The sequence below is a fragment of the Littorina saxatilis genome, linkage group LG8 (assembly GCF_037325665.1).
Source record: "Littorina saxatilis isolate snail1 linkage group LG8, US_GU_Lsax_2.0, whole genome shotgun sequence".
In the NCBI taxonomy this organism is placed as follows: Eukaryota; Metazoa; Mollusca; class Gastropoda; order Littorinimorpha; family Littorinidae; genus Littorina; species Littorina saxatilis.
The window spans coordinates 54,592,162-54,618,805 of NC_090252.1; the positions used below are offsets into that span (position 1 = coordinate 54,592,162).

The 26,644-nt window shown below is 40.7% G+C and overlaps 1 protein-coding gene and 2 long non-coding RNA genes across 3 annotated transcripts in view; all 3 read left to right on the forward strand.

The window, feature by feature from the left end:
- The first annotated feature begins 3,462 nt into the window (after positions 1-3,462).
- LOC138973863 (uncharacterized) lies at positions 3,463-22,684 on the forward strand. The gene is made up of 4 exons (XR_011458198.1): positions 3,463-3,540; positions 19,510-19,614; positions 21,842-21,922; positions 22,610-22,684. It is a non-coding gene; the product is annotated as an uncharacterized lncRNA (long non-coding RNA).
- Positions 8,826-13,047, forward strand: LOC138973857 (uncharacterized). Its single transcript, XR_011458194.1, has 3 exons — positions 8,826-8,931; positions 9,555-9,614; positions 12,368-13,047. It is a non-coding gene; the product is annotated as an uncharacterized lncRNA (long non-coding RNA).
- Positions 22,685-25,828: 3,144 nt separating the features above from the next.
- Positions 25,829-26,644, forward strand: part of LOC138974383 (prion-like-(Q/N-rich) domain-bearing protein 25) — a 152,771-nt gene continuing 151,955 nt past the window's right edge. The window contains exon 1 of the mRNA XM_070347100.1: positions 25,829-25,873. The gene's annotated coding sequence lies outside the window, so the exon portion shown is untranslated. The remainder of the gene's footprint in view (positions 25,874-26,644) is intronic.

Genomic DNA, 26,644 nt, shown 5'->3' on the forward strand with positions numbered 1-26,644 from the left:
AGAACAGCTTCTCAACCCATTGCGCTATCGAGGATTCAGGCTGTTGCTGGGTCGTTATTTGTTTGGTTGCTGGGTGTTTATCGAAAAATAACTAGCTCTACAAGTTTACAGAGGTAAAGAAGCAGAGGGAGGAATACATATTTTTTGTACCCCAAAACAGACATGTTACCGCAAAACATGAAATGTATCTTAAAATAGACAAAAACATATCCGCATAGATCAATGGTTCTTGCAATAGAGCTGGTGATTTTACGCGTTCTACAATAAAAACAAAAATCGTACACAAATTAAAATGTCATTATTAATGTCAAAGTTTTGGTAGAGTAGCACACTGACTTATGGTCCATAACACAGTAAGGTTGCGGAGACGATGGCAGGTTTCACAGTATTGTGTTCAGCAATTTACTATTTACACACTCAAATTCTACAAAATAAATGTTGGCACACAATTCAAAGGACATGTTTTTCCAACAAAGTGAGTTTGTTACAACTAAAAACAGTAATTTTTTGTATAGTCCTGGTCCTTATTTATATCTAAAAACCAGGCGCAAAGCGGCATACCCTGAAAACGCAAAAAAAGCAATACGGTCATCCTATGCATGCATATAGCTCATATAGCCAAAACCGTTGAAGATAGAAAGACATTTATTGAACAAAAAATATGCCCCACATCATTCTTAACAAGTTTTGTTCTTGTATGTACATCAAAATATTGATTCTCAAATGAATGGTTTGAAAAAATACGACTTCCGGCAGACCTAGACCGTTTTGAAGGAAAAAACCGTCTTTTTTTTCAAACCATTCCATGGCCATCAATATTTTCATATACATGTAAGACCAAAACGTGTTAAGACTGGTGTTGTGCATCTAGTTTGTTCAATAAATGTCTTTCTATCTTCAATGGTTTTGGCTAGATGAGGTAACAAGAGAAGGATATGGGCATTGGAATTACGTCAACATTTCGAGCATTGTCACAGATGAAACATTTACTGCAGGGTGCTCCTGATTAACAAACCGAGCAAAACTGAAAATTATTGAAGAGAAGACATGTCTGAACAGTTTATAAAGAGACAAGTTTGCAATCATTTGTAAACACCATTATTGTATGGAGGAGTAACTGTTCCCCTACCCCCTAAGAAGGTATTTCTGTCCGTCAACCACGTGAGCGATCGCCACAAATCGAGGCATCACTCGCATTTCAGTTTGGACACACCGGCTGATTGCAAATGCACAGTACGTGTTTCGACACTGAAACGTGACGATTGAGCGTCAAAATAGTTTCTTAAAACAGTCGAAAATGGAGTTAAATGTGACTTTAACACTCAGTGGCGATCGCTAGAGTGGCGATTGTTACTAGACGGACACTAGAAAACCTCAGAAAATGTAATTACTTTGCGATTTTTTTAACTGAAAAACTGTTGCGGTCTTTTTCTGTCGAGCGCGAGCGTCAACGTAAAACAACGTGAGGTCACTTCCTCCCCAAACGGTTAGTTTTTGAATGAAAAGAAAAATGTGGCGATCGTTACATTGTTTAGACGGACAGGATCGCAACTTTGAAACTCGGGTCACCGTGCCTTGATCAAGGGCAAATTGACCTCGGCAACATTATAACTCACTTCAAGGGTGCACAAACTTGTATTTACAGTATACAAAATTAGGTAAACTTGTGTTTTTGTCCTGTGAAATCACAATTAGTTTCGATGCTCTTGATATCGCTATGCGGACGGACAGATCCGAATCCCCATACATTTTTTTTGCGGAGCTAGTATAAGTTAGAATTTGTGTTATGGATATCGATTGTTGTTGAAAAACAATCATTTCAATGTGTTCTGGCACTCTCAACCACCACAGCATTGATACGTGTGCATGTGTGTGTTGGAATTTAGTTCTTTGTTTAGTGATGCTGTGGCAAAAGTAAATTCATCCGTCCGTATTTTGACGATCGCCACCATTCACACGCACATAAATAAACACATTATAAAAAATTTCAACTTTTATTTTCAAAAAAGTATTTAAACAACAACTAGTTTGCATGTTAATACAACAAATACAGCAGATTCTCACAGATATGGATTTAAAAGACTAAGCAAATCTGAGACTATCAAAATGGCCTAATACCATGAAACCTGCGTTTTTAGCGCTTAACAAAACAGTCAATAGCGTGTGTGGCCCCCATTCGCATCGATGACGGCCTGGCATCGGCGGTGCATTGAGCTGACCAACGTGTTGCTGGCTTGCCTGGGAATGTTGGTCCAGGCCTGCTGGACGGCCCGATCAAGATCAGCGACAGTTGTGGGCCTCGGGACCACCCTGTTGAGCTGTGTCTGGAGCAAGTCCCAAAATTGCTCAATAGGGTTCATGTCAGGGGATAACACTGGCCAAAGGCATCACCTGGATGCCTGAGCGGTGCAGGGGATCCTGAGTGGCCCTGGCGGTGTGGGGGCGCGCGTTGTCGTGCTGGAAAACCTAGTTTTCATGGGCTTGAAATAAGGGCAGCACATGAGGGTGCAGCACCTGGTCCATATAGCGCTGCGCTGTTACGCCGTCGCCGGGTCCAGGACCCAGGCCTTGGAAGATGACGGGACCTAGCACCTGGTTGTGGCCGATGGCGCCCCACAACATGAGGCTGGGCTGGCCTAGGCGTTGTTCTCCACGACACAGTTGTCAGCATAGCGGTAACTACTTCTTCTCCATACCCGAACACGCCCGTCGGCATGGTCAATGCAGAAACGGCTTTCATCGCTGAAAAGCACGTTCTGCCAGCGAACATTGTTCCCATTGAGGTGGCCTTGCGCCCAATGCAGGCGTGCCTGTCTATGGCGCACGGTGAGGACGGGTCCCCTGGCTGGACGGCAGTTCCTCACCCCCCTGAAGCGCAGTCGCCGGCTGGCCGTTTGCCTAGACATGGGTGCCTGGTGTGTCCCTATAACAGGTCTGGCTGTTTCTGCAGCTGTTTTGAAGGGATGTGCAACATGGCTGCGGAAAATGTGCCAATCTTGCTTTGGCGTCGTCACTCGGGGTCTGCCGCTTCGCTCGGCATCAGCAGTAGAGCCAGTTATCACAAACCGCTGCAAGAGACGATAAATGGTGAATATGTGACATTGGAAAGTCGCAGCCACGGCTTCCGGCGTGTCCCCAGCCCCCAGCTGAACTGTACAAGAAAAATGTCTCAGCTAACTCGGGCTTTACGTGGATTGCAAGTGCGCTGATGCGATAAAATTCACAATACACCTTAATCCAGAAAAAAAAAATATTTGTAAAATAAATACTATTTTTCGCGTTTCTTTTGGACGTCAGTATATATATACCCGTTACCCTGTTGTGTATGATTCATATATTACATAATTTAGGAAGAAAGGTAAGTCACATAAGCAATTACTTTTCGTGTTTATTAGGATTTCCCCCAAACAAACGTATGAGCTTTAAACTGTTGTTGCAACTTCTTGGTGTTTTGTTGTTCAGGACTGGAGGTGGGAGATAACTGTTCGAATGATCCACGGCTATGCAAGTCTGGGGCGACGTGTGATGCTGGTGTTTGCAGTGAGTACCTTTAGTCTTTTTGTTGGATTTTATTTTGAGTCTGAAACTATAATTTGAAGCATAAATGTTGACTCCCCTTATTTATCAGGTGATATGTCTGGTACACAATAGGTGGAATCAGCCTTGAAAGTACTGAAGCTGACAAGGGTTTATGACTAATATAAGATGGCGGATCAAGTTGTGAGGCTCACATTAAAATGTAGTCAAAAGAGCAAACGCAATTTCGTTTACGATTTTGCATAATATAAAAACATAAAACAAAAATCATAATGGTTCCTCTTTTTAGGTCATTTATTCCCAGCTGCCATATTCGTAGCGTTAATTAATTAATTCATAATGTTTACATGTGCCAATAATTTTATAAAACTGTAACTAAGGGGATATAATAACGATTGGCTGTAGTTTTCTAACACAGAACAAATTATGTCAGTATTGCAAAGTGGTGTTGATAGTGTCAAATGTAAACAGAACAGTCTCAAAGTGAAAGTGGATGTTTTCCGGAAATTGCGAAGTTAACAAGAATAAAGAAAAGCGCGCTTTCCTGCTTAGCACAATACGCTATCGCGCTAATCTGGCGTGACAATATCACTACGTTTTGCACGTTGAAGGTGAGCGATTTCCTTCACGCGGGGATTGACGAAGCTGTACTGTCTTGGTGAAAAAATACAGTGCGTTCAGTTTCATTCCGTCAGTTCGACAGCTTGACTAAATGTAGTAATTTCGCCTTGCGCGACTTGCTGAAGCAAGGAGTCCACTTTCTCTTCTCAGCAGATTTAGTGACCTTGACAGCTTTAGACTGGTTTACTTCTATATTTTTTGCCATTGTACGCAACCGCGCTTTGACTGTCTCCGACGCCATCTTTGGTTTACGAAACGTCAACGGTCTGTGTTGACGATCTAAAAATAGCCCAAGTCCTGGAGAACTGTTGCTAAACAATGCAATAAAGAATTAATCATTTCTCGTAATTGGTAAGGACTTCAAACCTAAAACTTTGCAGGAAGCTTAATGTATACATCCCCGCAACGATTGGAAAAGCCCTGGAAGTAATTACACAAATTAAATAGGACTATATGTCAGCCTTTAAGAGTTTAAGACTTTTCCTAGAATACGGAAATGTGTTGTGGTCTCTTACATTTAGCAAGACATTAACGCTAAGCACTTACAAACAATACTGAACAAGTGAAATGACTACATCTAGTCAATCTGTCAAACTCACAGAATAGAATCGAACACACTGCTTTTTTGTGTGAAATTGAACACACTGCATGGCAGGAAACGCAGAAGAAGAAAATGAACACACTGCATAGTTTATGACCAAGACAGTATAGCTGTGTCGATTCCCCAAGCATGAAAAACGTACTAACATTGACAAGTCAACATAGCGCAGTAGCAGTTTTCAAGCGTTTCTCTATTCTTGTTAACGTAATGAGTTTAATTGTAACCCAATCATAACACATCTATATACTTTTAGAATCAGGAAATGATAACAATTAAGATGTAATCATGTTTGATCGATAACTAACATTTCTATTGATTATTGAGATTCTTAATTATTATACTCATTATCAATGAATTATTCCGTTTCCAAACTGAACTGCAATCCCATAGTCCGGGGTTCGTCGAAGATTGTTTGTTCAAAATGTCAATTAATTCAATCAAAAACTGAGGGCTCTACAGTGACGCCTCAACTTTCACCAAAGACCGGATATGACGCTATCAAAGATGTTTATGGAAACAAATACAATATGTCTGGAGATATCATACCAAGGAACTAGCTCCAATGCAATATTTCATGAAGATTGGTCCACACCCAAACACACACACACACACATACACACACACATACACACACACACACACACACACACACACACACGCATACACACACACACACACACACATACACACACACACACATACACACACAACACCACCCTCGTCTCGATTGCCAGTCTGTGTTGACATATTTAGTCAACATTTTGCTATTGTAAAAAACACCAACAACATATAAAATAATATAGCAGACAAGGGTTATCTGCCACCTAGTATATTATATAATGTCACACGCATTCCTTCTTTGCCACTACTAAAGCAAACGTGTGCAAGATTGCATGTTACACGCTTTGATGCCGAAATCAATTATTTTGATCATGCATTTATTTCTGAAAATGTTTACCTTCACATACATTCAGTCTCTACCTTAAACACTTATGTTTTCAGTATTCAGTTCAAGTGATCACGAACGTAGACAAATGAAATGGGTGTCAAAGTGTTGTTACATTTGTGACCCTCCACCACGGAATGAGTCGCATGTCACCTTTGCATGATTTTCATATTTTTACATTTTCCTAAAGAGTTTTTTTATGCTCTTACCAGTGTTGAAAACTGTTTTAGAAAAGAGCGAAAACTGTTTGAGTTATACGCCTGTGACTAAGGTGACCCTCACACTGTTACCAGACACTCCCCGGACTTATATTAATGAATCAATGAATCAATGAGGCGTATATCGCGCATATTCCGTGGGTACAGTTCTGGGCGCTCTGCAGTGATGCCGTGTGAGATGAAATTTTATACGGCCAGTAGATTGCAGCCATGTCGGCGCATATTTACCTTTCACCGCCTTATTCCAAGTCACACGGGTATGGTAGACAATTATTAACTGTGCCTAAGCAATTTTGCCAGGAAAGACCCTTTTGTCAATCGTGGGATCTTTTAACGTGCACACCCAATGTAGTATACACGGGGGGTGGGTGGTTCGGACACCGAAGAGAGTCTGCACACAAAGTTGACTCTGTGAAATAAATTTCCGCCGAACCTGGGATCGAACTCGCGCTGACAGCGGCCAACTGAATACAAATCCAGCGCGCTACCAACTGAGCTATATCCCCGCCCCAGAACCGCGCGAGGTGACATGCGACTCATTTCGTGGTGGAGGGTCACATTTTCTTGTGCATTCTGAATAGTGTGCCAACAGGCCTTGGTCAGTCAACCACGTTTTATCTGTGTACTTCGTGTTTGACGGAAAAAGAATAACACCAACCCCGTTCTCTTGTATATAACTGAAAGCCACATCTTCTTCATTCAATTTCTGTTTTCAAAAGCTTCGTCAAATTTCCACTTACACGACAAGCTCCCTTTACCAAGCTTCAATTAGAACCCTGAATACGAAAGGTCAAAACAAAACCATAGGTACTACTTTCACTATCGTCGTCTGCAACGAAAACCGAAAATGGCGAAACGCTTTGCTACGTACACAGAGGACGAAATGTCAAAGAAAAGATCGAACCTTACACCTGTGACTAGGAAAAGTTGCATAGACAGTTCCGTGCGGATCTCACCACGTATCAACGTACATGTATCCGATGCTCAGGACCTACAGATAGGTGACGCTTTGGCGATTGAGGCTTCGTCTTCAGCTCTAACACGCACGCAGACAGTCAGGCAGGTCTAATCTGCACCAGCGGTGTTGGAAGGTTTTGATTTAGAAACACTCGAATGTTACTTCGAGGAGATAAATGAACCAAAAGACGAACGTGTGCCCCAAATTGGGAAAATATTCTTTCAAAACGGCACTGTAAAAACCATCAACATCGCTGTGAGAAAATAAACAATACAAACACAACCAGTTCCCCTGTAGAACATTTCGTGCGGACTTTCCCACGACCTGACCTACAAAAATCCTCCGTGTTCGTTCGCGCTTTGCATTCAATCTATGTTAGTGCGCGTGTGTGTTTGTGTGTTTAGCTTTCGTTGGTATGAGATGTTTGGTTCAAAATAAGTTTCTTTTTTCATTGAAAGATTCAGAAACGTGTGTTGATACTTGTTGAATGCATTCAACCAGAAAAGACACGAAACGCATTGAATCTATCTTCTGCGCGCATGCGTGTGTAGGGTATGTGTAAAAGGGCAATTGTGTTTTTCAGTCTTGTTTTGTGCCTGTAGTGTTATTTCGTCCCCAAAAACTCATTTCTGTCTTTCCGAGTCTATGCCTATGCTGTGAGACATAATCGCTATTTCGAGTTAGTCGTGTGACAGAGAGTTTTCTTGCACACTCGACTGCTGCTGTCTCACTTCGGCTACGCCGTCGTGAAACATCTACAGTCTCGTGTGCAAGAGAACTCTCTGTCACACGACTTGTTTGTTTGTTTGTTTGTTTGCTTAACGCCCAGCCGACCACGAAGGGCCATATCAGGGCGGTGTCACACGACTAACTCGTAATAGCGGGTAATGTGATGTGATGGGATGTGATGTGATGTGATGTGATGTATTTCGATGTGATGTGTTGTGGTGTGATGTGTCTATATCGCACGAGCTTCATTTTGTCAACAATTGGCTGTTTTCAGGCAGGCTTGGGATTCACTGGGACGTTATTGTGTATGTCTGTGTATGTGTGTGTGTGTGTTTGTGTGTGTGTGTGTATGTGTATGTGTGTGTTTGTGTATGCGTGTGTGTGTGTGTGTGTGTGGTGTATGTATGTGCGCGTGTGTGTGTGTGTGTGTGTGTGTGTGTGTGTGTGTGTGTGTGTGTGTGTTATGTAATAATAATAATAATAATAATAATAATAATAATAATAATAATAATAATAATAATAATAATAATATTAAATGAGCATTTATATAGCGCAACATCATACCTTTAAAATTATGCTCTTTGCGCTTGACACATCTACAATTTATGAAAACACAGTTATACAAGCATTTACATCTACAGTCATAGTCAATAGCACCTAATTAAAAGCATACACCATCAAACATACATTACACAATTTTTTTTTCTGACTAACTAAGTAATAAAAACATGAATAAAATAGGTAGTGAAAACAAGGAAATACCAGCTGAATACCCGTAATCAAACAAAACATGTTGTTAAAGTGTAACTAAACAGACATTTTGAAGTGTCAGCTTTACTGAATTGCTTTATGTTTTGTCCAAGTATAGACCTGTAGAAGCGATACTGGACGATTTTTCCAACGTTTACTGTGTTTTCTGATTTACTACGATTATTTAAAAGTGTTGAACCCATTTCAGATTTACCTGCTTATCTGTTCTTGATTTGATACTTCCAAAGAACAAGTGGTACTTTGAGTTCCGGTTTTATGTTTTAACCAATCAGAATTTGGTTCCTAAATAAAATCGTCTGCTGCCTGTCCCAGCAGAGTCGGCAACAAGCACTGCTTGCCACATGTGTGATGTTACCAACAGAAATAGCCATAAATTGGGCAAGGTAGCAATGTAAATGAATTGGATCTAACTAATGTGCTTGTACTGCATCTCTGGCCTTTGTATTCACTCCAAATGTACTGGCTCAGCGTGAGAGGCAACATCCTGTCGAAGTCGTAAGCACGAGGCTGACTGGAAGATTATTATTCGAAGAGCATGCTGAAACAGATTGTAAGTACAATATTTTACATGTTCTCGACATTTCTGTTGATCTTTCCTTAACTTTAATTGTTTCCTTGATTTAAAACCCTAGGTCTTGTATTTTCATTTGTGATACTAAGCACGTATCTTTACCACAGTATCTGATCACTTCACACTTGAATTTTGGAATGATGAAGTGGAATTATTTCTGGATCTAATTTATTCCTTGTTCCCCCCCCCCCCCCCCCCCCTCGATTCCTTTTTTCGCCACATATGTATTGTCGTGTAAGGGGGTAGATGCGTGTACTGGCTGATTTTTTGATTTTTTTTACTTCGGTCAGATACAGATGATTGAAAAAAAACTTGTCAAGGATTTCAGAATTTAATAGATCTGTTCGAAGTTTTTACGGGATGGGTCCTGTTACAATATAGACTGAATGTGCGCAAGATGAACTTTTGATTAAACATACACACACAAATGAATCTCTTGATTTTGTAATACGGCGAATGTCCAGTTCCCACCACCACGTCTGTGGTATGTTTTTATACTGTTTGATTGAATAGACTGACGTGCATTCTCTCGCAAATGTGCGCGCGTGTGTGTTTGTCTGTGCCTCAGACTTATCAATCAAAGATGATGTTGCACATTGCAGATCTATGCGACAGGAGCAAGTGGACAAGACAGCTACATTTGTCTGAGCGAAGATCCAACGGTAAGCTCTTTTAGCCGAAGACAGCGAGCCTGGGTGCATGCATGCAAGCTTCTATCATGTTCGTGTGAGTGCTGCAGGGCTATTAGACGCCTTTTCATTATTCTTGATTTGGAGATCCATGCAGGGTATTAGAAAGTGCAGAATATACACGTTTGAACAAATACGATGTGTGTTTGCTCTGAAAAAAAGAAAAAACGCAACAAACAAACATTGTATTTGTTTAAAGTATCACAAATATTTATTGCCTGTATCTGCATGTTTTGATAATGATGAAGGGTAAATTACTTTGACGTGTGCTTTTTTTTTTTAACCACACTGATAACGAATGATAGAAACACAGACACACTTAATAACATATCCACAAAAATTGTAACAATAAATGTAAGCTCCTCAGAAGTAAGTAATTATGAGATTCAGACAGAGAGAGAAAGCCCAACACGAAACCAGTTGTGACATTTTTTATTTCATTATGTAATATTAAAAACACGACAACAACGTATTTCCTGTACTTAGTTTCGTGCAATTATGAATTGCAAAGTATGTCTAATTGAGTGGCATAAAGAGGCACAGTTGCATGAAAAACCAACTCGGATCTTGACTAGGATCAGGATTTTACATGGACACAACCTAGAATTTAACATCCTGGGGGGAGGGGGGTACTGCGCCTTTCACATCAAGATGTAAAGATCTATTTTAAATAATACTTATTAGAAGGGAACAAAATCAAACAAACTACAACAATCGTTCTGAGGGGAGAGAATTACCTCTTCCGAAGAAATTACCTCCCTTGCTTTTCTTGTCGTGACTTATGTAGAGTAAAGTGAATAGAAAGTGAATCAGTCAGTAACAAAAAAAACCACAACATTTCTTAAGATCAATGAGGAGTCTTGAAGTATTTGTCAATGTTAATCTTGTATGCATAACAAACAATATATTACGGATTGATAATTAAAGAAAATCGTCTCTTCTACAGGGTTGACCCCCCTAAAAAGGACACCCACAACCATACAAATTACTTCTGCATCTGTTGAACCAATTATTTTATATATGGTATTCATTATCTTCAGTTTATGTTCTGCCTTTCCAGTAAGTGGCAATTTTGTAAATTGAATGGTCTGACTTTTGTGCAATTTTAATTTGTTTCTCCAAATTCGGGGGTCGACTAAACAGAACGAGTTTTGACATTGAGCGGTAGCCATTTTTACCTAATTTAAACCCTTCAGGCTTTTACCTTTTTGATTATTTTGAATGTCTGAGTATGTAAAAACATCCCCTTCAACCCCCAGGCTATCGATGACCTGAAGAAAGCATGCAGTTACAGCTAGGTTCAGGGCAATCCTCAGACACGAAAGCGTTGGTGTCATTGGTGATGCAAAAGTTAGATAATTTAACCTAAAAATTTGCCACTTTGTGAACTGCACATGCATAAAATCAAGTTTAAGTATGCTGAATATGAAGTTATCCAGTCAATTGGTGTAGAAGTTATAGCATTTCTGTCAGTTAACAGTATTTAAAATCTCTAAAGTAACATCTGACATATTCGAAAGTTTTGCATAAACACCCAGACAATTTTTACGATATTCTCCAAAGCTTCTCCACTTCTCAGCCCTGTCTTGGAAATGAATTCGAATAAGGCAGTCAAAATAACTTAGTTTGGAGCACCCATCAATCAGAATAAGCATTAACTTTTGACACAGGAAATATCTTCTACCGAAAGCTCTCCTGGTTTTATTCTACATTTTTTCCTGCATAATGGTAACAAATTTAATGATAAATCTAAACAACGAAGTGACTGTGGTAAGATGAACAAAGTTAAAAAACAAAGGATTACTGTAAATGGTTTACGAATCGAAATCTAAACAAGTTTTAATGATAAGTAAAATGATAAAAAAAATAAAATAAAAAAAGCTGACGTCCTCGCATTTGTCCAGAATTATTCCATGTTTAACATGGGAACAGAGGTATAATTGGTCTAAAGAATTTATCTGTATGCAATGCCCGCTATAGGTGAAAGACTTTTGTGGAAGCCATGGAAGAATGCATCGCTGTTGTGCTGGTTCAGCTTGAGGTCCTGTCCTAGCGAATATCCTGCACACACAAAAACACGACTTTTTAAGCCACTTATGTTGCATTCCGTGACATAGCTTTGTTAAAACCGTGTGCCTGATAATAATGACAGATTTTGTTGATATACATTTTTTTTAAAGACACCCCATATGATATTGTTTGACAATCTCTTTCAACATAGTTTACGAATCACCAATGTGTATACAAACGCAAATAACCCACAGGTCAATAAATTACTTTCCAGAGAGAGAGAGAGAGAGAGAGAGAGAGAGAGAGAGAGAGAGAGAGAGAGAGAGAGAGAGAGAGAGAGAGACAGAGACAGAGACAGAGACAGAGAGACAGAGAGAGAGATCAAAACTAGAAAATGTGTGCTATATAAAACAAGGATAATCACTGTCAAATCTTTGCTTGTACCTGCATGGTGTTTACTGCGCTATATACACAACCTGTTTTATTTCATTTATTTATTTATTTATTTTTTTTATTTTTTTTTTTGGGGGGGGGGGATGTTTTGTGATGAGGGTTTTTTCAAAGCCTTTACTGCTTTAGTCATTGAATCCACCCGACTTCGATTTATTGTTCAGTGATGGGTAATTGTGTGACCAACTATGTAAGTTAGTGATTGTTCTGGCTTCATACAATGACATTGCATTAATTTTATAAGTGTATGTGTGTGTGTGTTTCAGGCAAAAGCTGATATTACAGTCCTAGTTGTATGCAGTACCTCTGCTTCTTCGTTCAGGAATCAAAGTATACAATCTAAACCGATTATTTTGTTCAATAATGTTCAGCTTACCATCCCGAAGAAGGCAGTAACGTGCCGAGATATTGATTATAGATATTAACGTACCTAACCTGGTTACTGGTGTGTTTTCTTTTTATTTCAATAATGTAAATGTGTGACACCTTGCAGGGTACTTGATGTTCAGAGCAATATTTCTGGCAAAAGACCTTTTATGGATCAAAGAAAACTTTTGTCGTGGTGCACAAGTCAATCAATTTGGTTGATAAATAATTTGTGCTGCATTTTCCCTGGTTCCAAAACGTAGTATGTATTACCACATGTCCTTACCTGTCATTGGCATCACATGATTCTCTGCAAGCAGTCTTTTGTGGAAATTATTATACGTCATTTAACACTTGCACTTATAGTAGGGCTGATGGGGTCTATGTCGACCAAAAGAGTGGTATTCTCTGTAGGTCGAGTTCCTGTAGGTGGATTCCCTGTATACCTAAGACTTTAAAATTGGCAATCTAGTATACAGGGAATCCCACAGGGTGCAGTTTTTCAATAAAACTTGCAAACCATACTCGAATTTCTAAGAAATATTAAAAAAAAAGATCGAAAAACATCAAATTCTAACGATGTCGCCAAGTATCACGTGACTTTCATTGATATTAGCAAAACGCTACAGGAACTACACCCTGTGGTATTCCCTGTATACAAGATTGTCAATTTTAAAGTCTTAGGTATACAGAGAATCCACCTACAGGAACTCGACCTACAGTGAATCCCATTCTTTTGGTCGACATAGACCCCATCAGCTATAGTAGGTGGCTGTGGAACGGTAGACATGCAACGACAACGAACAACAAAAGACAAAGTGTGGAGAACACTCATTTTTCTTAACATACGCTAAGTTTCTTTGAGAATGCTCCAAGTGAAAATCAGGGGTTCCTAGGCCTGATATCACAATTAAACAGCTTCTTCTCAGAATCAGGAGGGAAAAAAACGAGATGTCGTGACAAGAACAGACAGCAGCAGCAGCAACAACAACATTGCTAAATCGTCGCTTTAACAAAATTTCATGTTTAGTATCGCAGACAAAGCACGGCTACTGATCCGACCAAAGCCACACTTCATGCACGATGGGCACATTGTTATGGCCAGCTTGTTAACATGAGCATTGTGTATGTTTTACATAGAATTGAATGTGTTTGTCGTTGTGTCTGTCATCTATCCTAGTCATTTGATTTAGAATAAAGCAAACTTATTACAATGACGATTTTCTTCGGTTTTTGATGAAGGATTGGCATCTTTTCCTATTTTCCAACTCTGCCACCATACACTGGCCGTTCAGGTCTGCATGTCGACCACATGGTGTGTGATCAGATTTTTCGGACATGTTCACAATGCTTACATGACCACCAAATGGAAAATCAGTTTGTATTTGTTATGATTTTGTGTAAGCACAATCTTCATACAAGTAAACAGTTTTGTTGCAAACAGAGCCTTCATAAGAAAAAATGCTTCTAAGTCAAAATACATACCCCCTTGTTCGTATTGCGTAAAATATACCCATAAATTCTGGACATCATATTTTTATTTTTTTTCACAACAATGAAACCAAACTTTGGCATATGTTTTAGCAATATATTCACAATAAAACCTATGAGTTTGAAGGCTGCATCTTGTTTTGTTTATTTTTGAGAATTTGTTTGCAAACCCATGCAAATGGCCAGTTTCTGGGGAGAGACTGGGGAGATAATGGCCAGTATAGAAAGAGTTAATAAGTAAACTAATGTCAGAAGTAGGTATTTACCTTGTTTGCCTTCGCGTTCTTGATAGCCCGCTGCAGCATTTGTATCACTTCCCTTGACATTCAAAACGCCAATGTATTTCTGAAAGGAAAATAAAGATATATATTGACCGAAACATCACACAAGTGGTATATCATGCTAGGTTTTGTTTACAGTGCCTGTTCTACGACCACATCTGATTGTAATTTAAATAAAGAAAAACTGTATCCATTTATTACTTCTCTATTTGTGTGTGTTTGTGTGTGTGCAGGGGCGGATCACATCATTTTTAAGGGGGAGATTCCAAATTTCTTTTAGGGACAATTTGACGACGCGAAGCGTTTAGTTGAAGACGCGAGAAACAAGGAAAATGGATCAATCCGAGCCAAGAAACATCCCCTAATACACCTTCCAAAAAAGTAAATATATTAAGAAGAAAAATTTGAATCACAACAAGGACAACTGATAGATCTGGCGCAACCTGAGCAAACTAATTAGCCAACTTCTTTCCAAAATCGTCACTTAGAATACAAAGGCCGGATCCGCCCAGTGTGTGTGTGTGACCGATGACCTTCTCTAAATTCTTATCGTTGCGTTTGCATGGTAATAAAGTTTTAATACTGGATATGCCCATGAAAAAATATCATTTCTTGTTCATGTCATTGTGTGTGTGTGGCCAGGACCGTGACTTCTGCTTGCCTCGACGTCTTCAGAAAAGACACAAAATGCCAGCAGGCGTATGTTCTTGGAGCACTCAGTATGCCGTCATCTGCAAACAAATAAATACAAATTATTCAATTGTGTAAATAAAGAACAATCATTTTAATATTACAACAAAAAAATTCATATAACTGTAGTCTTCACCAGAGACATCCACTACACTATCTTTAAATAAAACTGCCGTAAAAAATTGAAATACTATAAAACTTACCCCCACTCAGATCTATTTGGGATTATTCAAGTTTCAACCATGAAACGATGCCGGTTTGGACAGATCTGCTAGTTTGCCGCTGAAACTGAAATCAAAGGCGATCTTCAGAACTATTTCTAATCTTGTATTTGTGATTAATATAAAATACTGATCTTCCCAATTGAAGCTGATGTGTATACACATGACCAGGACAAGGTATTTTGTTACAGGGCATTTACGCAGACGTCGCAGTTCAAAATATCGTTTTAGATCTGATTTTGTACAGCAGCCTGTGTGATTCAGAATCGTCTGCCCTTTTTCGGTTTAACATTTTATGGACGATTCCTATGAGACTGCTCAATCATAACTGATGACAAATTCAGAAACAGATGATGGTTTCAAGTAGGCTACAGTAATGATTCGTTAAAAATGTCAAGCCACTCGTCGATCATTCACACTCAAAGAACCCAAGCCAAATCTGCTCTGGTTCCGAGCAGCTTTTTCCAACTGAGACCCTAATTGTTACGCATCTGCCGCGAAAAGATAGACCACAAACAAGCGGCACTGTACCATGCTTTCGTTTATGTTGCTAAACAGATTAAATGTGCATTGTAAATGTGCTTACAGCAAAGAAATGCATCCTTACTTACCACAAAAATACTGGTACCACATTCATCGCACTTGTGTCTTCTTACCAAAACCAATCGATATGTTTGTTTACGATGTATTGGTAATTACTAACCGTTAACTATTTTTCAAAAATCTGAAATGACTTTTAAGAATCAAAGAAAGATTCGCTAAAACGGTTGACTTCAGAAAATAAGCAACATTTTTCTGAACCATGAAATAAAAATCGAAAACTCCGTTTGATCTTTTATTTTGGTAGATTGATGACAACAGCCGGAACTGAAAGTACCAGAACCAAAAATTAAGGGCATTAATCAGGTAAACTAAGAAGATTGTCGTTCCTGGCGCGCACTTCACATGTCCGTCAAACAGTGTCCGAGTGAGAGAAAAAAATTTTTTTTTCGCAGTTCGACAGTATATGAGGCCCTTCTTCATATCAAAGTGTAAAGGTTGCTGAACGACGTTTTTCCTTTTTGCTTGTTTAGTTACACTTTAAGGTGGCATTATCAGCTGAAGACTCGCGAAAAATTGCAAAAAATCATAAAAATTTTTGTTTTTGTTCTTTCTGCATGAAATTTGGTCTACATGTTCAAAATTGTATGGTCTTTCACCTAGAGTTCTCAATTTGGGTGTAACTCCAATATTTATGTGCTAAAAATGAAATTTTCTTCCTCACTTGTAATTACGAAATAATGAAATATTGTATTCTTTTATACATGATTGCATTAACACTAAAGGGAGTAGGGCTTAGATCTTTGGGGACATTAAAATATGCCTCAAGGACTGGCTTTTGTTCCTCTGGCTACCTTGCATCATGATTATTTTGTTTGTTTTGATTTTTTAGAAAATGTACTTATTTTGACGTTAAAATTCAACATTAAACATACCATATTTTCATTATATGAAGAGTTTTAGTTATGCCTGAGGAACAAAAGCCAGCCACTAGTGTTCTAAAACTGTGCCCTAAATTTGAAGAAAATATCTTTGATAGTTTTTAAAATATCTGGTCAAAACCGTTAAAAACTTGCGTTTTTGCGTTAACTTTTCAACCGTCAAAACAGACAAAAAGAGGCCATACCTTCCACTCCATGCTCAGTGGCCCCCAGCCATGTAGGGTAATCCCTCCCTCTCTGCCCCCTGTTCATCTGCCTGCAATCTCTGCTGTCTCTTGGTGCTTCTGACTGTCTTTGGGCATTTTTAAAAATTCTTTTCGCATCTTTCAATTGGCACCAGGACATAGTAAACCCACCCACTTCTAGCGCTAGCTGCCTCAAAACTGATGCATAATTGGCTGCACCATCATTGAAGATTCCCACAGCCAGTGAGAGAGCAGTGTTGAATTGCATGATGGAAAATCTCTTTGACTTTGAGCACTGCAGTTTATGTTGGAACAGTGAAATGCAAAAACTGATGCGAGTCCTACTCGCTTTGTTTCAATCAGTTTTACACTTTCTTTGCAAAAGCGACACACCAAGTTTTCTGAGATGTTTAAATTTAGAAGCTCTATATATCAATGATCCTGTTTCCAAGTGGAACATTGTCTGCAGTAACATCTTCAATATGACTTTTGTCAGTGTTTGTTTCTTTGAATTCTGTGAAGCTGTTGCTAAGTTTCTGTTCACTACGTGTGGGCGTGGCACTTTGGTCACACGTTTTACTACTACAGGGTACAGGCTCAGGCTCAGTCCCACCCTCTCTCACTGAACATGTGGCTTTTGCTTTCTTGGACTCTTCGTTTGAACCTTTCGAGTGTTGATTACCATGAAACTTTCGCTTCTGAGGGAGTTTTCCCCTTCTCTTTGCATCACAAGGCATGGTAAATGTTACTGACAAACCACACCAGCTATGTTACAGTGAAAAAAGTAAATAAATCGATCAAATTCCAACTTACAAGGCAGCTAACGCTTGGCAGGAAGTAGGGAAATGACGTGTGGAGGGAGCCACGCGCCTTATTGTTTTGGATTTCAGGGGAGGTCTTATTATTTGACAGTGACAAGTGCAGTGTTCAAAACGCTTTTGTTTTGCTAAAATGGCGTCGTTTACGTTCATGTCAACCACAATAAACGCTGTGTATCTCATTAAATACTTGAAAATGAGCAAAACCACTGCCACCATCGTAAAATTCAGGCTTTTTTCTACCAGAAAAGTGAGGTCACAATTTTTTGTGATTTTTTACGATTTTTCGCAATTTCCCAGCTGATAGAATTGCTTTGAGAATGAGGCGCGCTGCCGAGTTTTGGACTTGTAGTTTATGCAGGAGGTACAGAGGACAGCCAGAGAGAAGAGAATTGCAGTAGTCAAGTTTAGAAAGAACAAAGGCACAGACAAGAGTGTTAGTTGTTTGAGAGGAGAGTGTATGGCGAATGGTGCTAATCTTACGAAGCTCAAATTAAGCTGCTCTACAGACTAAAGATATATGTTTGTTAAGGGTCATGTCATAAAAAAGGGTGAATCCAAGGTTTCTAGCTGATGGTGAGAAAATAATGTCGGCGTTGCCTACTTGAACAGAAACAGGTTGGGGAGAGGGATGTAGTGTTCTTTTTTTTGCACAGTAAGACTTCAGTCTTATCATCATTCAGCTTAAGTTTGCTATCGACCATCCAAGATTTAACATCAGTGATGGATGTATGAATGGTCTGGATGGCGGACTGTGTCTCTGCAGCGGGACTGGGTGTATACAGCTGGGTGTCATCAGCAAAAGACTTTGCATTATATAGTATGTGTGTGTGTGTATATGTGTGTGTGTGTGTGTGTGTGTGTGTGTGTGTGTGTGTGCTTGTGTCCGGGTCTGTGTATATGTGTGGGTGTGTGTTTGTGTGTGTGTATTTGTGTGGGTGTGTCTGTGTGTGTGTATGTGTGTGCGTGTGTGTGTGTATGTGTGTGTGTGTGTGCGTGTGTGTGCGGGTGTGTGTGGGTGTGTGTGTGTGTGTGTGTGTTATGTATATAGTATGCGAATGTGTGTGTATGTGTGTGTGTGTGTGTGGATATGTGGGTGTGTGTTTGTGTGTGTATGTGTGTGTGTGTGCGTATGAGTGTGTGTGTGTGTATGTGTGTGTGTGTGTGTGTGTGTGTGTGCGTGTGTGCGTGTGTGTGTGAATACGAATACGAATAAACTTTACTGTCATGAAACGTAGTGTTTATAAGACACGGGAAGATAAATAACCAAATTATTACATTGTTTCTTTTTTTTTTGAAGCAATTATATACAAAATCTTCCAAGTTAGTTTGTACTTTGTCTACTTGCAAAGTGTGTGTGTGCGTGTGTGTGCGTGTGTGTGTGCGTGTGTGTATGTGTGTGCGTGTGTGTATGTGTGTGTATGTTTGTGTGCGTGTGTGAGTGTATGAGTGGGTGTGTATTTGTGTATGTGTATGTGTGGGTGTGTGTGTATGTATGTGTGTGTGTGTGTGTGTGTGTGTGTGTGTGTGTGTGTGTGTGTGTGTGTGTGTGTGTACGTGCATAATAGTGTGTTATAGTGTTAAGATGTGCTTTGGGGGTACGAATAGCGCTCGTACATTGTTTGTTTTGAAACAAATTAAGTGCTCATTCACTTAGAAGGCAGCATCGTTTCCTGGATTTACCATCCATTATCAGCACCTTCAGGTAATGTGGAGCTTATTAGTTTCATTTCTCACGTGAATAAACCCAGGAGTGTGCTTGCAGTTGTAGCGCATTCCCTTTGGCTTTGCACAATGACATGCCTATATATGATCATGTAAAACACATTTTTACTGCTAATTACTGTTATTAGTATTTATGATGTGACTTTGCAGAGCTGATGGTCGGAATGTTGTGTGCGGATGCCCGGGGAACCGAATGCGGTGAAGGCACCATCTGTACCACATCCAATGATGTCAAGGACACCACGAAACGCTGCAGTCAGTGTTACCGCTGCACGGTTTTGCAGCAACTGTCGCTTTAGTTTATTGGGCGCGAGTGAGAGAGAGCGAGAGAAAAAGAGACACAGAGAGAGGAAGAGAGAGATACAGCAAGACACGTTGCAGTCAATGTCACCTCTGCACAATCATGTATAGGCTATATATCCCATGACCTCCCTTCTTTGTCTCTGTTACTTCAGTATGGGTATATATGTTGTATTTTTATAGCTCAATAAATACATCATGGACTCCAAAAAATATATGATAGTGCAGATTCCGATTTGGGCAAAGAACTACCTTCCTCCCGACCTTTGACCTCGCGCCGAACAATGTGACACATGTGTATGAAGTTCCAAAATCGTATTGCACGGCTCAGAAAACCATATCAGTTGCACGCAAAAATGAATCTCAGAACTGATCTGATGTATGAGATGCAATAAGCAAACGTTTCTTTCATTATGAAAGCAATGCAGGTCGAAAAAAACGAACATTCAACTTACAAGATAACCAGATGCTAGCGAACCAAAACAAAAACACGAGTACCCTCCCTTGCATCGTAAGCAGACGACTTTTGAGAATCTGTCAGTGGTGTGTTTTGATGTGCGTCTTCAGTTTCTCTGGCAGTGTCGGTGTGGGAACTGACAGAAGCTAGGGAGCACATATAATAGAAGCCCTGTCCCATAGACTAATCACACAATCAATACACATTTGGCTCATGTTTTAAATGACAGTTTCGAGTTTGTTAGTCAAACTCAAAGCAACAACACTGTCACTGGTGACATGCGCAGCGAGACCGAGAAACGTCCTTTACCTGGCACGGTTGGGCTTCGCTACATCGCCTGTTTCACGTGTTTTGCGAGCAAGTCTACTCTTTTGCCTGGCTCTGCAGTAAGTCCACATTGGCGATGAAGGTATCCAAGAACGTAACATGTGTGTATTTTTCTGTAATCCAGTCATATTCCTTCAAAATGCAATCAATCGGCAGTGACAGACGTGTCGGTCGCGTTTTCCTCACACCCATACCAGTTTAAGTTCATCCATGCAAACACACTCGCAAAACAGTTTATCACGTAGATACATTTCAAATAGGGAGCAAATGGTTAAATCTAAACCTACATATTTGTTCCCTAAAATTTGCTTCTCTGTCAATAAGCCTAATTACACACGTTCGAGAAAAACAACGTGGAATCGATTCTGAATCGAGTAAGCCAAATGGGTCCCAAACCCGTTTCGCCCGTTCTGCCGACCTGAAACGCAAAACAAAAGAATTGTGCGCTTCAACTAAATTAATTTCTATACGACTTCATTACTTTCTTGCAACTTATGAACCTTTACTTAAAGCTTTTAAATGGTCTGAAAGTAGTGTTACCGCGTACTTATCGATGCACTCATTCGTTTTATTTTTTCAGCGACGGTCACTTAGTTTAAGGTTGCAAAAGGGCTAAGTCTCGCTGGCAACACTGTTTTACACTCCACAGATCGCAACAGTGCCGCTAGTAGTCTACACTTTGTGTTTGATGGTAGAATGGGATATACAGATTACAACACTCGTGGTTTTTTATATGGCTTGTATTTCAGTCAAGACCCAGCGGGAATATCAATCGAGAGCCACTCGCCAGAGGCTCGTGTCTCCCGATGATATTCATCCGCTGGGTCTTGACTGAAATACAAGCCATATAAAAAACCACTCGTGTTGTAACCTATACAGTATATATATATACAGAGAGAGAGAGAGAGAGAGAGAGAGAGAGAGAGAGAGAGAGAGAGAGAGATAGCGAGAGATAGCGAGAGAGACAGAGAGAGAGACTGACTGACTGGCTTGTTGACTAAGACAGAGGGGTGGGGGGGGGGGGGGGGGGGGTTGGTTCCGGCATGTGCGTGGACGAGCTTATAGCGTTTTTGTCTCTCTGTCTTTGTGTGAAGATATTCTTTAAAAAGGCTGCTTAGTACACACTGTATCTCGAGCGCGGTTTAATCTGCACTGTTCGTTTCTCAATCGTTGACAGTTGTATCAAGTCACACTTTACAAAACTTCACTGTGTGTGTGTGTGTGTGTGTGTGTGTGTGTGTGTGTGTGTGTGTGTGTATGTGTGTGTGTTTGTGTGTGTGTATGTATGTATGTGTGTGTACATGTGTGTGTGTGTGAGTGTATGTGTGTGTGTGTGTATGTATGTGTGTATGTGTGTGTGTATGTATGTGTGTGTGTGTGTGTGTGTGGGTGAAACAGGACTGAGGCCGGGACAACCTTGTTTTGGGACTAATTCTACACTGTGCGAAGAGGACGTGTTGTGTGACAATGATGTGTGCAGTAAGTACATGTATCTTCTTTGTTTGTGGACAAGTCGTAACCGAGGTAGTTACACCTTCTTCTGTGACGGTGATATCACGCTATTTCACAGACTTTTTTCAAAACAATCATAGCATTGGTATTTACAATGTGTTCTATGACAGTCGTAGCAGGGTCATTCACAGATGTTCCTATAACAGTTGTAGCAAGGTCATTCACAAACTGTTCAGGCAGCATACTCCGATTTGGAGGGAATCGTGCTGGTTATTTCCGTGTTTCTATAACCCGACGAACTCCGACATGGATTACAGGATTTGTTCCGTGCGCACTTGGTCTTGTGCTTGCGTGTACACACGAAGGGGGATAAGGCATTAGCTGGTCTGCACATAAGTTGACCTGGGAGATCGGAAAAATCTCCACTCTTAACCCACCAGGTGGCCGCGGCCGAGATTTGAACAAACGACTTTCCCATTAGGAAGCCGATGTTTTATCCACTACGCCACGCGCCCGTCTTTAGCAGGGGCATATTGTAAGACTACACGTCAGCCCTCTCTCTCTCTCTCTCTCGCTCTCGCTCTCGCTCTCGCTCTCTCTCTCTCTCTCTCGCTCTCGCTCTCGCTCTCTCTCGCTCTCTCTCTCTCTCGCTCTCGCTCTCGCTCTCTCGCTCTCTCGCGCGCGAATGTCAAATTTTTCTTTTGTTATGTGCAGAACTGAGAGTGGGGTCTGACTGTGTCGGAGCAAACTCGGTACACTGCCAGTCTGGAACAACATGTGATTTGTCCACGTGTAGTAAGTTCCTTACACATTGCACACATTAACATCAAACTCGGTACACTGCCAGTCTGGAACAACGTGTGATTTGTCCACGTGTAGTAAGTTCCTTACACAAACTCGGTACACTGCCAGTCTGGAACAACGTGTGATTTGTCCACGTGTAGTAAGTTCCTTACACAAACTCGGTACACTGCCAGTCTGGAACAACGTGTGATTTGTCCAGGTGTAGTAAGTTCCTTACACATTGCACACATTAACATCAAACTCGGTACACTGCCAGTCTGGAACAACGTGTGATTTGTCCACGTGTAGTAAGTTCCTTACACAAACTCGGTACACTGCCAGTCTGGAACAACGTGTGATTTGTCCAGGTGTAGTAAGTTCCTTACACATTGCACACATTAACATCAAACTCGGTACACTGCCAGTCTGGAACAACGTGTGATTTGTCCACGTGTAGTAAGTTCCTTACACATTGCACACATTAACATCAAACTCGGTACACTGCCAGTCTGGAACAACGTGTGATTTGTCCACGTGTAGTAAGTTCCTTACACATTGCACACATTAACATCAAACTCGGTACACTGCCAGTCTGGAACAACGTGTGATTTGTCCACGTGTAGTAAGTTCCTTACACATTGCACACATTAACATCAAACTCGGTACACTGCCAGTCTGGAACAACGTGTGATTTGTCCACGTGTAGTAAGTTCCTTACACATTGCACACATTAACATCAAACTCGGTACACTGCCAGTCTGGAACAACGTGTGATTTGTCCACGTGTAGTAAGTTCCTTACACATTACAGACATTAACATCAAACTCGGTACACTGCCAGTCTGGAACAACGTGTGATTTGTCCACGTGTAGTAAGTTCCTTACACATTACAGACATTAACATCAAACTCGGTACACTGCCAGTCTGGAACAACATGTGATTTGTCCACGTGTAGTAAGTTCCTTACACATTGCAGACATTAACATCAAACTCGGTACACTGCCAGTCTGGAACAACATGTGATTTGTCCACGTGTAGTAAGTTCCTTACACATTGCAGACATTAACATCAAACTCGGTACACTGCCAGTCTGGAACAACGTGTGATTTGTCCACGTGTAGTAAGTTCCTTACACATTGCAGACATTAACATCAAACTCGGTACACTGCCAGTCTGGAACAACGTGTGATTTGTCCACGTGTAGTAAGTTCCTTACACATTGCACACATTAACATCAAACTCGGTACACTGCCAGTCTGGAACAACGTGTGATTTGTCCAGGTGTAGTAAGTTCCTTACACATTGCACACATTAACATCAAACTCGGTACACTGCCAGTCTGGAACAACGTGTGATTTGTCCACGTGTAGTAAGTTCCTTACACATTGCACACATTAACATCAAACTCGGTACACTGCCAGTCTGGAACAACGTGTGATTTGTCCACGTGTAGTAAGTTCCTTACACATTGCACACATTAACATCAAACTCGGTACACTGCCAGTCTGGAACAACGTGTGATTTGTCCAGGTGTAGTAAGTTCCTTACACATTGCACACATTAACATCAAACTCGGTACACTGCCAGTCTGGAACAACGTGTGATTTGTCCAGGTGTAGTAAGTTCCTTACACATTGCACACATTAACATCAAACTCGGTACACTGCCAGTCTGGAACAACGTGTGATTTGTCCACGTGTAGTAAGTTCCTTACACATTGCACACATTAACATCAAACTCGGTACACTGCCAGTCTGGAACAACGTGTGATTTGTCCACGTGTAGTAAGTTCCTTACACATTGCACACATTAACATCAAACTCGGTACACTGCCAGTCTGGAACAACGTGTGATTTGTCCACGTGTAGTAAGTTCCTTACACATTGCACACATTAACATCAAACTCGGTACACTGCCAGTCTGGAACAACGTGTGATTTGTCCAGGTGTAGTAAGTTCCTTACACATTACACACATTAACATCAAACTCGGTACACTGCCAGTCTGGAACAACGTGTGATTTGTCCACGTGTAGTAAGTTCCTTACACATTGCACACATTAACATCAAACTCGGTACACTGCCAGTCTGGAACAACATGTGATTTGTCCACGTGTAGTAAGTTCCTTACACATTGCAGACATTAACATCAAACTCGGTACACTGCCAGTCTGGAACAACATGTGATTTGTCCACGTGTAGTAAGTTCCTTACACATTGCAGACATTAACATCAAACTCGGTACACTGCCAGTCTGGAACAACATGTGATTTGTCCACGTGTAGTAAGTTCCTTACACATTGCAGACATTAACATCAAACTCGGTACACTGCCAGTCTGGAACAACATGTGATTTGTCCACGTGTAGTAAGTTCCTTACACATTGCAGACATTAACATCAAACTCGGTACACTGCCAGTCTGGAACAACATGTGATTTGTCCACGTGTAGTAAGTTCCTTACACATTGCAGACATTAACATCAAACTCGGTACACTGCCAGTCTGGAACAACATGTGATTTGTCCACGTGTAGTAAGTTCCTTACACATTACACACATTAACATCAAACTCGGTACACTGCCAGTCTGGAACAACATGTGATTTGTCCACGTGTAGTAAGTTCCTTACACATTGCAGACATTAACATCAAACTCGGTACACTGCCAGTCTGGAACAACATGTGATTTGTCCACGTGTAGTAAGTTCCTTACACATTGCAGACATTAACATCAAACTCGGTACACTGCCAGTCTGGAACAACATGTGATTTGTCCACGTGTAGTAAGTTCCTTACACATTGCAGACATTAACATCAAACTCGGTACACTGCCAGTCTGGAACAACATGTGATTTGTCCACGTGTAGTAAGTTCCTTACACATTGCAGACATTAACATCAAACTCGGTACACTGCCAGTCTGGAACAACATGTGATTTGTCCACGTGTAGTAAGTTCCTTACACATTGCAGACATTAACATCAAACTCGGTACACTGCCAGTCTGGAACAACATGTGATTTGTCCACGTGTAGTAAGTTCCTTACACATTGCACACATTAACATCAAACTCGGTACACTGCCAGTCTGGAACAACGTGTGATTTGTCCACGTGTAGTAAGTTCCTTACACATTGCACACATTAACATCAAACTCGGTACACTGCCAGTCTGGAACAACGTGTGATTTGTCCACGTGTAGTAAGTTCCTTACACATTACAGACATTAACATCAAACTCGGTACACTGCCAGTCTGGAACAACATGTGATTTGTCCACGTGTAGTAAGTTCCTTACACATTGCAGACATTTGGGAATATATCTAACACGAACATTGTCTCAAATCGCTCCAAGAGCTATACAGTTCAGATTGGGGGTTGTCATTATGTGACGACACACCAGGAATACCTTAAAATAAACGTTTGAGCGCTCTCAAATTGAAAACGGCTGTGTTTTGAGTGCGCATCCCAGACTGTAATTTTCATTGTGACGTTCTTTGTGCGACTCATAATGTTCGTCCTACCTTTCGACCCTGAGTAACTTTCACAGTAAACCAGATCAAGCAGGATGAAACAAACTAGATATAATATTAAAACAACTGGCACAAGTTATGACTAGCACTACCATATCCTGATATCACAAAAGGTCTTACTTTTTTCTCAAACTGTGGATAACCAAGGTGTTGAGTGGGGTATGGATTGTCCTCGGTCGGTCTGACATCCTTGAAATGCAAAGAACATATCCGCTGGTCTTTGGATGGGGAGATCAGCTTACTGGTCCCTGGATGGGGAGATCAGCTTACTTGTCCCTGGATGGGGAGATCAGCTTACTTGTCCCTGGATGGGGAGATCAGCTTACTGGTCCCTGGATGGGGAGATCAGCTTACTGGTCCCTGGATGGGGAGATCAGCTTACTGGTCCCTGGATGGGGAGATCAGCTTACTGGTCCCTGGATGCACCCTGTTGATTAAGT